Below are 15204 nucleotides of genomic sequence, written 5' to 3'. Positions count from 1 at the left end.
CATCCTCTGTCATCCCCTTCTCCTCCCAAAAGACTGAAAGAAAGATCAGGAAAAGAAAAAAGGAAAGATCAGGGTCTTTTCCAGTGAGTCAGTTCTCCACATCAGGTGGCCAAAGTATTGGAGTTTCAGCTTCAGCATCAGTCCTTCCAATGAATATTCAGGACTGATTTCCTTTATGATTGACTTGTAGGATATTCTTGCAGTCCAAAGGACTCTCAAGAGTCTTTTCCAACACCGCAGTTCAAAGCATCAATTCTTTGGTGGTCAGCTTTCTTTATAGTCCAACTCTCACATCCATACATGACTACTGGAAAAACCATAGCTTTGACTAGATGGACTTTGTTGACAAAGTAATGTCTCTGCTTTTTAATATGTTGTCTAGGTTGGTCATAACTTTCCTTCCAAGGAGTAAGCATCTTTTCATTTCATGGCTGCAGTCACCATCTGCAGTGATTTTGGAGCCCCAAAAAATAAAGCCTGTCACTGTTTCCACTGTTTCCGCATCTATTTGCCACAAAGTGATGGAACCAGATGCCATGATCTTAGTTTTCTGAATGGTGAGTTTTAAGCCAACTTTTTCACTCTCCTTTTCACTTTCATCAAGAGGCTCATTAGTTCTTTGCTTTCTGCCATATGGGTGGTGTCATCTGCATATCTGAAGTTATTAATATGTCTCCCGGCAGTCTTGATTCCCACTTGTGCTTAATCCAGTCCAGCGTTTGTCATGATGTACTCTGCATATAAGTTAAATAAGCAGGGTGACAATATATAGCCTTGACGTACCCTTTTCCCAATTTGGAACCAGTCTGTTGTTCCACGTCCAGTTCTAACTGTTGCTTCCTGACCTGCATACAGATTTCTCAAGAGGCAGATCAGGTGTTCTGGTATTCCCATCTCTTTCAGAATTTTCCAGAGTTTGTTGTGATCCACATAGTCAAAGGCTTTGGCATAGTCAATAAAGCAGAAGTAGATGTTTTTCTAGAACTCTCTTGCTTTGTCAATGATCCAGCAGATGTTGGCAATTTGATCTCTGGTTCCTCTGCCTTTTCTAAAACCTGCTTGAACCTCTGGAAGTTCATGGTTCATGTGTTGTTGAAGGCTGGCTTGGAGAATTTTGAGCTTTACTAGCATGTAAGATGAGTGCAATTGGGCAGTAGTTTGAGCATTCTTTGGCATTGCCTTTCTTTGGGATTGGCTAAGTATAGAGGCTGGGTTTTTATTGTGAGTTTGTCAAAGACATTTTCACCACTAAGAATGAGAACCAGCTGAAACACAAACCAAATGTCCTACTCATGATTCTTTTTGTATGTGGTCAGGCTTGATTCTCACATATACATTGAAAAGAGAATTTGAATGAAAGGTACAAATATGTTTTTTCATAAACCATCAAAGTCATTGATGTAAAGCTTATCAGGTAGCTAGATTATCATATAATATTGACACTTATTTAGTTAAATCTTCCATCCAAAATAACAATTATCTCTTTAATAACTACCCAGCATTTATTTTTACATTTATTTCTACTTTTAGTAAGCTCAACACTTTATAAAGCTGCCTCTACTCTGATGAGCCAGTGTTGGAAAGTCGTTCCTTACATTAAGGCGGAACTTGTTGTTACACAACTCTGTCATTACCCCTACCTCTGCTGCTCTGAGTTGTATTAAATATAGAAAACCCCTCTCTAACTTGATTTCCCCTCAAAAACCCATTCCACAGGTAATTGTTGAATATTTATTTTATGCCAGGATGCATAGAAGAATAAATCAGAGGTGGTCCCTTACCTCATGGGGTTTAAGGTTACTACCTTATTTTCACCACACCTCTTCTTTTTCAGGCTCACCATCACTGATTCATTTCCCTCAGGTAACATTTATCTCTTACTCCCAGGTCAGACATGTAAAGCAAGAAACCTAACACTATACATGTTTCTCCAGATATGATTTGCCTAATGAAGAGAACAGTGGTACTTAACTTCACATTGCCATTAACATTGAAAGCAGCCCTCATGCACAATTGAGTGCTCAGTAAATATTTATGAATGGCTCTGGACACTCCACTTCTTCTCTTGTGGTCTCAATGGTTTTGGTTCTTCTACTTCTAATGGTGGATGTGACCATAGATTTATATGCATTATTAAAATGCTTGGGGAATAAATAATGAACCACATATGATTTAGAATTTAGTTTTGTAAAGAAGAAATTAAATCCACCTTACAAAATTCCTAGGAAAATACTTGCATTCAGATGAGTCTTTGGTCACAGAAAAGTGACATTTTTAGTCTAAATAATTCAAATTTCATCTGAAATGACAAGAATATCCCTGCGTCGGTATGTAATTCAGGGTAGATTTTGTCTACTATCCGTGGACTGCACATTGTTGTACTGAACTAAATTGATCAGGTCAAAAGATGTTTATTTAATTGCTCACCTTCTTACTTTGGATCTAGGTTTTAGGAAATGTGATGTTAGCATACTCTGAACCTTTAGAATTCACTCCCTTATATACTACACACACACACACACACACACACACACACACACAGTGTTGGACCTAGAATTTTTTTTTCCATGCAGTATTTCCCATGCTTAATTATGTCTCAATGAGTAATCTTCAAAGAGAGCAGAGACTTCCAGTGTAAAGGCATTTATTTGAAAATGCCTCATTTGATTGTAACTGGCAATTAAAGGCAGTCAAGTGTGAAAAGGGTCTTTGCCATGGTAATCTGATTCTCTTTTATTGGTGTCATCAGAAGACTCTGCTCTTTCTGTTTCCCATTCTGGTGCATCAACCATCTTTGTTTAATTCAGTCCTTCTCATATTTCCCAAACAATAAGGTTTATACTTGTGAATCTTCGCTTTTCTGAACAATAATATTTATGTTTATGAGCTTTCATTTTCTTTCTATGGTGAATCTTATTTAGCTTCAATTGTACTCTCAATCTATCCCAATCATGTTTGTCTTATTTTTTGACTTTAGTAGCATTGATGACATCTTACAATACAATGTCTGTAGGCTTTTTAAACAGCATGTTGACTCTTCTCTACAAATCATTTACAATATTGTCAGAATCAGAAATACCCACTAGGATCTACTAAACATCTCTCAGTCAGTTGAGTTGGTGTGGCTTCCCTGATAGCTCAGTTGGTAAAGAATCGCTCTGCAATGCAGGAGAACCTGGTTCAATTCCTAGGTTGGGAAGATGCACTGGAGAAGGGATAGGCTACCCAGTCCAGTATTCTTGGGCTTCCCTTGTGGCTCAGCTGGTAAAGAATCCAGCTGCAATGCCAGAGACCTGGGTTCAATCCCTGGGTTGGGAAGATCCCCTGGAGAAGGGAATGGCTACCCACTCCAGTACTCTGGCCTGGAGAATCCCATGGATTGTATAGTCTATGGGGTCTATAGTCTATGGGATCTATAGTCTATAGTCTATGAGGTCGCAAAGAGTCAGACACGACTAAGTGACTTTCACTTTCAGGGCAATTTGAACTAACTCTAATGTGGTATAATCAATCCATCCATTATTGAATCTATCAAAGCATATAGTCATCAGCAACTACTAAAATGCTCTCAAATAAATGTGCAAATCAAAGTCCACTCATGTAGTTCTTATATACACTATCTGTGCTGAAATTACATAATTTCAAAACCCAGATACAAGTACTAGGAAAGATGGGGCATAAAATGAGCCTTTGTGTTGGGAGTCTGACCTCTTTGTAGATTAGCCCCTGAGAAATAATTAAGACTGGAGAAGACTACATGGAAGAAGTCCTGGGTCTGATGGCAGGACAAAGAGCCTGAATAGCAGTGAACATCCACCTGTTAGACAGTGATAATCAAAATCATTTTAGGAAAAAATGTGTCAAAGTATTTGTAATTATTTCAAGTTATGAAAAAGATGTTTCAGTAATATGAAACTGTTTTTAACACTTCTTTTAAAATTGTTGAATAACTTTTGTTTCCCCTACTCAAAACTTGATTATTACAAATGCCAAAGAAGTTCTCATTTTGCTATTGATTTGCTGTACACTCCTTGTTCTTTCAGAGTAATATTTTAAATTAGCTTGTTACCTCACCTCTAAAATATCACTTTCATTTGAGAGAGAATACAAAATAGCTCCTGTTATTTTACCTTTCTTATTCATACTTTGATTCTCTTTTTAAATTCACTTCTAAAATTTGCAACTGCTGTTTGTCACAAATGAGTAATGACTCTTGCATGAAAAAGAGGATGAACACAATTTCCAACAAACTTGAATTTAGACAAATATACTTTATTTTTTTCATACTATTCATGGGTTTCTCAAGGCAAGAATACTGACGTGGCTTCCCATTCCCTTCTCCAGTTGATCATGTTTTGTCAGAACTCTCCACCATGACCGGTCCCTCTTGGGTAGCCCTACACATCATGACTCATAGTTTCATTGAGTTAGACAGAGCATCACTACTAACAAAGCTAGTGGAGGTGATGGGATTCCAGTTGAGATATTTCAAATCCTGAAAGATGATGCTGTGAAAGTGCAGCACTCAATATGCCAGCAAATTTGGAAAACTCAGCAGTGGTCATGAGACTGGAAAATGTCAGTTTTCATTCCAATCCCAAAGAAAAGCAATGCTAAAGAATGCTCAAACTACCACACAATTGCACTCATCTCACACGCTAGTAAAGTAATGCTCAAAATTCTCCAAGCCAGGCTTCAATAGGACATGAAGCTTGAACTTCCAGATGTACAAGCTGGTTTCAGAAAAGGCAGAGGAATCAGAGATCAAATAGCCAACAGCCGTTGGATGGTTGAAAAAGCAAGAGAGTTCCAGAAAAACATCTATTTCTGCTTTATTGACTATGCCAAAGCCTTTGACTGTGTGGATCACAATAAACTGTGGAAAATTCTAAAAGAGATGGGGATACCAGACCACCTGATCTGCCTCTTGAGAGATCTGCATGCAGGTCAGGAAGCAACAGTTAGAACTGGACATGGAACAACAGACTGGTTCCAATTCGGGAAGGCTATATATTGTCACCCTAATTACTTAATTATATGCAGAGTATATCATGAGAAACACTGGACTGGATGAAACACAAGCAGGAATCAAGATTGCCAGGAGAAATATCAATAATCTTAGATATGCAGATGACACCACCCATATGGCAGAAAGCAAAGAACTGAAGAGCCTCTTGATGAAAGTGAAAGAGGAAAGTGAAAAAGCTGGCTTAAAGCTCAACATTTAGAAAACTAAGATCATGATATTGGCCCCATCACTTCATGGCAAATAGATGGGGAAACAGTGGAAACAGTGACAGACTTTATTCTGGGGGCTCCAAAATCACTGCACATGGTGACTGTAGCCATGAAATTGAAAGACACTTATTCCTTGGAAGAAAAGTTATGACCAACCTTGACAGCATATTGAAAAGCAGAGACATTGCTTTGCCAACAAAGGTACGTCTAGTCAAAGCTCTGGTTTTTCCAGTAGTCAGAAAGCTGAGTGCTGAAGAATTGATGCTTTTGAACTGTGGTGTTGGAGAAGACTCTTGAGAGTCCCTTGGACTGCAAGAAGATTCAACCAGTCAATCCTAAAGGAAATCAGTCCTGAATATTCATTGGAAGGACTGATGCTGAAGCTGAAACTCCAGTACTGTGGCCACCTGATGTGAAGAACTGACTGATTTGAAAAGACACTGATGCTAGGAAAGATTAAAGGCAGTAGGAGAAGGGGATGACAGAGGATGAGATTGTTGGATGGCATCACCGACTCAATGGACACGAGCTTAAGTAAACTCTGGGAGTTGGTGATGGACAGGGAGACCTGGCATGCTGCAGTCCATGGGGTTGCAAAGATTTGGACATGACCGGGCCATTGAACAACAACAACAAAGTATCAAAACACCTCGCCAGCAGTTACTCCCTGGGCTTTAACACAGCAATCCTCTTGAAAACAATATTTTCCTGTACCACTGTAGGCGATCCTTTTGGAGAAGACCCAACCAAAAGATAAATATATTGCATGTGACATTCTTCAAGGCAAGGATCCAGGCCTTCCCTATGGGTTTCACCAAAAGGTCCTAGAATCATACAGTGTATAAATTGATGCTCATTCCATGCTTTGTGAGTGCTAAGTGTTGACCAGATTTTTCAGTATATTATGCTTCTTTATAATCAGATATTCTGATCCTGAGGCTGATCTACTCTCAAACAATATGGAAGGAGTATCTTTGAGTCTAAAGTGTGAAGGATAGAACTGTAATATTTTGACCTAGAATAGCCAGCAGTGTCTTCTCACCTTCTCAGTTCTACTGTAACTGTTGTCAGGCTATTCTGTACAGTTGGATGTTGATGAGAGGAAAAAAGATTTTCAATAAAAATCACTAGTACCACCTCAGTTCAGTTTAGTTGTTCAGTCGTGTCTGACTCTTTGCGACCCCATGGACAACAGCACACCAGGCCTCCCTGTCCATCACCAACTCCCAGAGTTTACTCAGATTCATGTCCATTGAGTCGGTGATGCCATCCAACCATTTCATCCTCTGTCGTCCCCTTCTCCTCCTGCCTTCAATCTTTCCCAGCATCAGGGTCTTTTCAAATGAGTCAGTTCTTCACATCAGGTGGCCAAAGTGCTGGAGTTTCAGCTCCAGCATCAGTCCTTCCAATGAATATTCAGGACTGATTTCCTTTAGAATGGACTAGTTGGATCTCCTTGCCATCCAAGGGACTTTCAAGAGTCTTCTCCAACACCACAGTTCAAAAACATCCATTCTTCAGCTGTCTTTATAGTCCAACTCTCACATCCAAATATGACTACTGGAAAAACCATAGCTTTGACTAGATGAACCTTTGTTGGCAAAGTAATATCTCTGCCTTTTAATAAGTACCACCTACAATATGGCAATTCTAACTTACCCCTGAACAACATGTGATGGAAGACAGAAAGGCATAGCTTTAAGATCAGGCAGATCTGGGTTCAGAGTTCAGGTTCATCACTTACCATTGTGACCTTGGGCAAATGACTTAAGTTTCCAAAGCTCAAAATTGATTTATCTGTGAAGTAAGGATGATAAGGCCTATTTCCTCAAGTTGTCACTAATGGAAATAATGCACATAGAGCATTCAGCTCAGGTTCACACAAAATGTTTGTTAAATGGTAGTTCAGACTATGACCCTGAAGCAGTTTATCTCACAGAGTAGAGGAACCTGGCCTTGGCAGTCACAACAAATGCAGGTGAGTCACAACTCCCTTCCTCACTAGCTCTGTGACCTTAAACAGTGTAGCCTCTTTAAGCATCACTTCACTCATCCATAGAATAAGAATAATGACACTTTATAGTTTTCATTTTATAACTTATATAATTATCTATAATAATTGGTATGTAATAAAACATCGCCAAATAACAACAGTGTTACTGCTATCCCATTAAGTCTTCACATGAGTCCTATTGCAGGTATAGTTTTTCCCTTTTATACATGAGAACATTAAAGCTTGGCGAGTATAAGAAACTTGTCCAAGATCAAGGTTCTTAAGTGGCTGAGCTGAGATTTGATTTAGGGCCTAAGTCACCTTCAAAGTCTGTGCCTTTTCCAAAATGCCAGCCTCTCTCTCCTCAGCACCCACCTCACCCCAGACCATCCCTCACCTCTGTGGCTTTTACTTGCTTCCAGGAAATTTGTCAATCTTCCTTTTACTCTTGTCATATTTTTTTTCAGGCATATTAGAAACATTTGGGGTAAAATAAGAATTTATTAAAATTCTCAATGTAAAATTGAGATTTTTAGATCATCATCTAAATTGACATATTTCTCCAGGATTTTTAATTCTCCCCATTTCTTCTACTAACATGATGCATGTTAGTGGCTATCAAAGGCTCTGGGTTTTGTTAAGGCCATCTCCAAGTTTCTTCTGTTTGTATCATAATGGTTATAAGAACATGTTAGTCCTCATCTAAGCCAAGTGCATTTAGATACCTTTTAGTTAACCTAAGATAAATGTACAAACTAAAAATTTTTTTTAATTAAAGAGTCATTAAGAAATCCACCAGTATAATAAAAGGGAAAAAGTTAAATAATATGGGCTTCTACGTGTAACTAGCTCCCCTTTACTAATGAAGAAAATTTATGGTGGTAATAATCTATACTAAGGAATGATTTGTGGGATTTTGTTTGCCTTTCACAGATGCACAGGGCAAAGGTACTAATTTAGATGCAAACCTTAGACTTAGATGTAGAGGCCAAATCCTGACCCTACCAATTATTAGCTGTGATCTTAGGCAAATTAGTTATTCTTTCTAGGTCTCATTTTGTCTTGGTAAAATTAGGATAATAAAAGCTTATATTATAAAGTGTGTAGGAAAATTAAATAAGTTGGATCTTATAAAGTACACAGCATAGTATATGTCTTCAGTCCAAGATAGCTATTGTTTTTATTATGCCTATGCCATGAACTCTAAATATTCCTAAATCTCCTTAGTTACAGAATATGGAATGTGATTCCATGATCCAAGGGCACATTTCCAGGTCACCAAACCATTGGTTAATCATTTACCTGAATTTTCCCTTACTACTCTGTACCATTTTGAATCTTATCTTTAAACAAAGAAAAACCCATGATGCTTCAAATGTTAGAGGTTTGTGTCAGTATGGCACCAAGACAACCACTCAGATTGGTGAATTTGATCATGCAAATAGTAATTTCAGTTCAAAAACAAATTATGAACTGAACTTAAACAGTAAACTTTGTCTCAGCAGTCTAACAGTCCTAGAATGAAAAAGACCACACAATATTTTTTTTGTTTGTTTGTTTTGTTTTTTTATGTTTTTTTTCTAATTTTATTTTATTTTTAAACTTTACATAATTGTATTAGTTTTGCCAAATATCAAAATGAATCCGCCACAGGTATACATGTGTTCCCCATCCCGAACCCTCCTCCCTCCTCCCTCCCCATACCATCCCTCTGGGCCGTCCCAGTGCACCAGCCCCAAGCATCCAGCATCGTGCATCGAACCTGGACTGGCAACTCGTTTCCTACATGACCACACAATATTTTATCTGATACTTGTAATAGAAATTCGTCTTTTCTACCTCTACTGTTGACAGACCAGTCTGGGTATCTAAAACACATTGGGTTTATATTCTACTCTCAAATGTTGTGGGATTTATCAAATTATTTCAAACTGCCATCAAAATGCATCCATGAGATGGTTAGATAGCATTACCAACTCAATGGACATGAATTTGGGCAGACTCTGGGAGATAGTGAAGGAGAGGAGCCTGGCATGCTGCAGTCCATGGGGTTGCAAAGAGTCAGGCATGACTTAGCGACTGAACAACATCTATATCATGGATGATAATCACGCTATGTAATGTATGAATTTATTCCCATCTCTCAGCTTGGGGCATCTGGGAGGAAGTCAGTTTAATGTTTGGGTCACACACAACATAGAAATATGGGCAATTATACCAGCTTTTGCATCCCCAAAACTGGTCTAGGGCTTTGGGTACCCTTTTTTCTGGGTGGACCCATGCACAATGGCTTTCTCCCCTTCCTTTCTCTTAGAGCCAGTAGTTCCTGAGAGCAGCACAGGAACTCTGTCCTAACAGTGGGAGAAGGGAGGGCAAGGCGGTGCACTCTTTGGGACATTTAACAACCCATTTCCTCTACTTCCCTGCACCTTAACTTTCTCTTCACTAGCTAGCTGGTACAGGCCTCAATTGGCCACTTTTACTTCCTTTAAATGTTTTCATGATTCTCTAAGTGTCCTCCTTCATCCACACTCCTCTTCAATCTATATTTCTTCTTTGAAGCTCTTATCACAAGTACTGTTATGGAATGCAAGTTCACATGCCCAATGCACAGTGAGGCCAAACAGACTGAAATGTCAGAGTTTGGAGCAGAGAAAGATTTATTGTAGGGCCATCCAAGGAGACAGGTAGATCATGCCCCCAAGCCCTAACTCCCCGAAGGGTTTCAACAAAGCGTTTTTAAAGGCATGGTGAAGGGAGGGCATGGTTAATTGTTGCAAATTTCTTGGTTTTGGAAACCTTTGTCTTGCAGCTGTCCACTGAGGTCAAGTCAGGACATGTTCCTACAAACCTCCAACAAGACAGATGTTATTCTCTGTTCTTCAAATTTTCATCTCTGTATGCATGGACTCTTAAAAGTCAAAGCCCTGAGAATAGGCTAAATTTCAGGCTATAGACAACACACTTTTACAAAAGGTTCAGAGCCAGCATGACTAAGCACAAGCAATGAAGCACAAAGGTTAAAAGGAATGGATGTAATATGGAGTCAGATTTGTTCTTCCCTATCATAGGTACAATTAATGAGTTGTGTGATAATTGTTAAATGTCCATTTCCCCCATGAGAACATAAGCGTCACAACTCTTTCTGATCCACCCCTCTGTTCTCAGCTCCTCGCACAAGTCCTATTTGCTCAATACCCAGGGCACGACTTTTCACCATGATTGACAAGAATTTATTAAGTGGACGTGTGAATGAATGAAGGGGTAGAAGGATGAACAGTATATACTGAGAGGAGCCTCTCTGCTCTCCTAGCTCCAGACTTGGCAGGTAAGACTCTCTTACATGGATTTAGTTACTAGGTGAAGTTTTCATTTTGATGCAGCAGGTGGAGCCTGGAAGCTTGTAGTTTCATATTCAGACACCCTCAAAGATTTTCTCACAGAGCCCACCCATGCCCTTAGCTGTGGTCTGACATGTGTGAGCACAAGATCCTTAAGATTCTGATTTTTTCCCCTCCATTGTACCTAGTTCAGAGATTTGCACATAGCAGATACTATGTTTAACGAATATATAAAAGAAAATATAAAATATTTAATTAGTATATAATAAAATACACAGAGAGTTGTTTTACTATAAAGACTGTAACAGCAGTTCACCCTCTTGGTCCTGCGCTATTTGTGTTTTTGTGTCCCCATTTGGGTCCCCGCTTGTTAACCATTAGACCTACTCCCTTTCTTCTATTGATTCAGCTACAATGTTTCTGAAGTACTTTTAGTCTTTGGGAAGAAAGGGACAATATATAAAAACATGATGATGATGATGATGATGATCTTTCTTTCAACTCTCCTCAGATGTAGGTTTCTAGAGCAAGTACTGTAAGTAACTGAATATAAATTTCAAAACTTATTGCAGTTTCAAAACAATTCCTTATTAATTTCTAGCCATCCCATCTTATATTCATATCTATTTTTTTAATTCAGTTAGTGGCATTGTCTTTTCATCTTTTCAATTAAGTCACCTAATTACATGAAAGAATAAAAAACCAGCAGAAGCCCAAATATCAAGAAAGAAATTCAGGTTAAAAAATATTTACATCCCAACTATTTAAACACGATAATCACTGTGATGATAGACAGCATTTATTTGGATTGTATAAATCGAAAGAAATATGTACTGTCTTAACAGATCACTGTGAGGAGTCATGACTGAAAAAGAAAAGAAAAGAAAACAAAAACAGTGCATTTTGGACTCCATTGACTATCTTGTATGTTTGACATTAAAAAAAATATCATAGAGCATATGATATAGGGTATAGTCTGATCCTCAGTCTCAACACATCAAATTCACCCAGTGCTGTGCTAATTTCTGTCTGCTTTCTGCTGGAATCCAAGAGAAATTTCAGTCATTTTTTGTTTCTTTCACTTAAGCTGTGGCAGACCTCAAAAGCAGCCCAGGAAAACTATGAAATCCTGAACTTGCACAGAAAGAGGCAGAATGAAAGAAAAAAACACCCCCTTTTTTTTTTTCTTCACAAAGATCAAGGGAACTGAAAGCACCACTTACATAACTGGATTCAAATTCTGCTTTACGCTCAAATTCACCTCTGCTCTCTGGACTGGCTTTCAGCATGCAGGCATTCATCATGGCCACATTCTCATTACTATGAGCCGTGCCTGCAGAGGGCTGAGTATGGACTTTTGACATAGAGGCAACCACTAACCTGCTCAAAGTGACGCCTTGATGGCAGTTCACAGCATAGCACTTAATATCTCTTTGTGATCTGACAACATGTATATTGCAGCATTGTTGTTGTTTAGTCACTCAGTTGTGTCCAACTCTTTGCAACCCCATGGACTAGAACCCACCAGGCTTCTCTGTCCATGGAATTCTTCAGCCAAGAAAACTGAGTGGGTTGCTATTTCCTCCTCCAGGGGTTCTTCCAGACCCAGGAATTGAACCCACATCTCCTACATTTGCAGGTGGGTTCTCTACACTGACCCACCAAGGCAGCATGTACATTACAATAATATATGCAGGGATCACAGTGCTTTAATAGGGAAAAGCAAGGTTATCATTGTTAGAGAAGTTCTGTTACTAATGCTTTAAATGTAGGAATAATATATCTGTCAAATGGAGTCTACAACCAGTAAATAATACCCCTCTGGTTGTGTCTGCTATTTACATGCTGGAAAATGATTAGCAGGAAGGGATCAAAAAGGAAAAGTTTATAGAATGCTCACTAGATATGAGCTAAGTGTTTTATAAACATTTTATCATTTAATTTCACCACTATCCTATATATTAGATTTAGAGTATCTGTTTTACAAATGAGTAAACTGTGGCTCAGTTTGGTAACTTGCCCAAATTTGTCCCTAGAACAGTGCCCAGTATACAATAAACACTCAAATATTTGTAGAAGAGAAGTAAAGAGGGAGAGGAAATCTGGTAAGATCTGAAATGTTTGAAGAAGTAATATTATAACATTAGTAAAAACAAATATTACCTAACACCTGCTATATTCCAGGCAATATTCTGTTTCCCTTATATTCAGTTCAGTTCAGTCGCTCAGTCGTATCCAACTCTTTGCGACCCCGTGAGCCGCAGCATGCCAGGCCTCCCTGTCTATCACCAACTCCTGGAGTCTACCCAAACACATGTCCATTGAGTTGGTGATGCCATCCAACCATCGCATCCTCTGTTGTCCCCTTCTCCTCCTGCCCTCAATCTTTCCCAGCATCAGGGTCTTTTCAAATGAGTCAGTTCTTCACATCAGGTGGCCAAAGTACCGGAGTTTCAGCTTCAACATCAGTCCTTCCAGTGAACACACAGGACTGATCTTCTTTAGGATGGACTGGTTGGATCTCCTTGCAGTCCGAGGAACTCTCAAGAGTCTTCTCCAACACCACAGTTCAAAAGCATCAATTCTTTGGCACTCAGCTTTCTTTATAGTCCAACCCTCACATCCATTCATGACTACTGGAAAAACCATACCTTTGACTAGACGGACCTTTGTTGGCAAAGTAAAGTCTCTGCTTTTTAATATGCTGTCTAGGTGGGTCTTAACTTTCCTTCCAAGGAGTAAGCATCTTTTAATTTCATGGCTGCAATCACCATCTGCAGTGATTTTGGAGCCCCCAAAAATAAAGTGACACTGTTTCCCCATCTATTTCCCATGAAATGATGGGACCAGATGCCATGATCTTAGTTTTCTGATTGTTGAGCTTTAAGTCAACTTTTTCACTCTCCTCTTTCAATTTCATCAAGAGGTTCTTTAGTTTCTCTTCACTTTCTGCCATAAGGGTGGTGTCATGTGCATATCTGAGGTTATTGATATGTCTCCTGGCAATCTTGATTCTAGCTTGTGCTTCCTCCAGCACAATTCCTCCCTTATATTAACATACATCTAATTTTACTTAATTATATCAACTAATTTTTACTTATTTGTTACTGACATTAACAATTTAAGACTTACAATAAGGTCAATTTTACAAATAAGGTCATATGTCTTAGGTCAGGTTCCTAGAAGCAGAGCCTGAGATGGGTTTTCTTGTGTAAGTGATTTATTAAGGAAATGAGAGAAGCAAGGAATCATGGGAGAACCCTAGAGCATGAATAATAAACACCACAGTTTAAACTGATACACAGCATGGATGTTTGGCATTTGTACTCCACATCAGTTGGTCATTGGCTGCAGGCAGGGGTTGGGATTCAGGCTGTCCTCTGGTAAAGGGCAGAGTCTGTGAGCTGTAGCAGCCAAAACTCGTCACCAGTATCAACATCATCCTCATCAATATCAGCGGTGAGATGCATGCACCTACCTTGGATCGAGGATCTGGATGAGGCATCAACTGGGTACACTACATCAAGTGATATGCCTAAGTCACCCAGCTGGTGCCAGTGCCCTTAAACTTGATGACGAGGGTGTGTCATCTTCCCTAACCTTATCCTAGATTAAGTCTCAGAATTGTTTCAGAAATTATTGCTCAGGTTTTGTACCTTTGCATAAGTGAGATGAGATGCCTGGAACAGATAATAGAGGCAGTGAATTGAATCAGGGAATCCAGGGAGGCCATCCTCCAGAAAATCATGACTGAGCCCAGGGAGGGAGGTGGAGTTTTCTTCTTGAAACATACATCTAGTCATGTTAATCCTGTTATGGAAAACATCAGCAGCTTTCCCCTGCTTAGAGAATAATAGTTTGCTTCTTAGAATGGTTTGCAAAGGTTACCAAAAGGTGACTCACTCCAGCCCACTGACTACCTGCTTCAGACATACATCCACGTACATTAGGTCCTGCCCCATTGAACCACTCATCAGTCCTCTGACATGCCATGCCTTTCCTCATGCCGTACCTTCCAAGCGTGATACCATTTGTTGGTACCACTTCCTTCCATGCTGCCTCCTCACAGCACCAGAAATTCCACTTACTGTACAACACCCAGCTGTAATGCTGTCTTCCTCCACTGTGGATTTTCATGGTGTCCTCAATCAGAATTAATTGTCTGTGTTATATGCCCTCTATGTGATTTATTCAGGTCCCTCCTGTGCACTTATTACAATCTGCCTTCCTCCTCTATAATGATGCATTTCCTCACTAAATGGCAAAATTCTTAAAGCTGTAAAAGAATCTGGGCTTTTTTAGTTGTAAATAACAGAAATGCAACTCAACTAGCTTACACTAAAAGACATTTTGTTGGTTCCCAGAATGTGGAAGTTGAAAATAAGAGGCTGGCCCCACATATTGGCTATTCCAAGAACTAAAATGCTGTGAGATTTCCCTCTTTCATCTTTGACTCTGACAGTAAATATAATCATAGCAACTTTGGTTTTATCATTCTCATGGTGAGTTTCCAGTGAAACAGGTAAGCTGTTTCTCCAGCAACCACATGAGTCTCCATAGCTAGTGATTCCAAATAGCTTGAAACTCTCTCTCCAGGTCCCTGTTTGTCCTATATCCATCAACGCCCACTTC

Source organism: Bos indicus, chromosome 7 (genome assembly GCF_029378745.1).
Source record: "Bos indicus isolate NIAB-ARS_2022 breed Sahiwal x Tharparkar chromosome 7, NIAB-ARS_B.indTharparkar_mat_pri_1.0, whole genome shotgun sequence".
Taxonomy (NCBI): Eukaryota; Metazoa; Chordata; class Mammalia; order Artiodactyla; family Bovidae; genus Bos; species Bos indicus.
The sequence above is the reverse complement of the archived record's forward strand: the minus strand, read 5'-3'. Positions refer to the sequence as shown.